Here is a 1,364-nt window from a genome sequence, read left to right as displayed (position 1 = left end):
TTTTTAAACAGCAGAGATTTCCAGTGTGTATTCTCCCCTTTTTATTGCTTTCATTTGCATATAAATTAAATCCATATTGTGCCTGCGAGGCAGACTATGCTAACTATGCAAACGATCCCTGGCTTTTCTTTGTTTTACAGATAAACCCTGGGCTTCCTCAATGACAAGGTGGGAGGGAGAGAAGTGGGCTGAGAGAAATCCTCCCGCTGTTTCATAATTGTATGAATTTTAAATACACTGTCATAAGAAGCCTCTTCCGCATTCGCAGCGGGGAAGGAAACTATCATGACAATATTAGAGCTGCRGGGTCGGCTGACCGTGACGATCCGGGCTCGTCTCGTCACCTCTGCTCACACATGCAAGCCAGATGGCTGCAGAAACCGCCTTTAGAATCACATTAGACCTGTTTTCTAAACATAACCAACACCTCTTGGTTTCAGCCCTCCAGACTAAAAAGCGTATGGAGAAAAAAAAGAAAAGAGCACCACATTTTTACACCGAATCGCTTGTTTTTACACTCAAATTCATCGTCAAAGCAGAATCAGGCCCTATGAATATTCATTCAAATAAGACATTAGGCAGCAGCGCTAAACTGAGACTAATTTTACTGAGGGCCTCAGGTGAARACTCCTCCACCGACCCTACCCTACCCCAGAGGTTTACCATAGCTGCAGGGATAAGCTGGCGTTTATTACGATACGTTTTGTATTTTTTTTTTTGCCAAATTTGCCCTTGATCTGTGAAAAATGAATTAATAATTACAATTTATATTTTTAATCAACAAATTTATAGAGTTAAATTGTGTTTCTTTTCTATATGATTTGAAAGAAATTTGGATTTTCCTCCCAAACGCAATGCTGACATCAGTAAAAGCAAAAAAAAAAAATACAGCTTACTTTTGTATACTGAGCTACACCGTAGGATAAATGTGATTTATTGCTGTTATTTGCCATGTTGATGTTGTGCAGCCTAGGTAAATAGTCTCGCTCGTCACTGATTATCATTACCACTCACATCTGTACGCCTGTTAACTCCTACAGAAAGAGCAGAACGCAGCACTTGAAATAATTAAAAAGCTCAAAAAGACCGTGAACTCCTCCACAGCTGAACTTTGCAGGCTCGTTAGCGTTTAATTAAATAACTTGATCTGAGATCAGCTGAACGTGTGCAATAAGCTGAAATGAAGTGCAGGAGGGAGCTAAAACAACCAACCTGGTGCCAGATTTTCAATGTAGATGCTCTTTGACACAACTTTACAGAGTTTATGTGATTTGGTTACATGTAAAAATACTAAAAAACTGCCCAAATTATTAATTTAAGATTTAACTATAATACAAAGTCTTTGATTGAGAGTCTTTATATAT

This window comes from Austrofundulus limnaeus, unplaced genomic scaffold (assembly GCF_001266775.1).
Source record: "Austrofundulus limnaeus strain Quisiro unplaced genomic scaffold, Austrofundulus_limnaeus-1.0 Scaffold72, whole genome shotgun sequence".
Classification (NCBI taxonomy): Eukaryota; Metazoa; Chordata; class Actinopteri; order Cyprinodontiformes; family Rivulidae; genus Austrofundulus; species Austrofundulus limnaeus.
Note: the sequence above shows the minus strand (reverse complement) of the source record.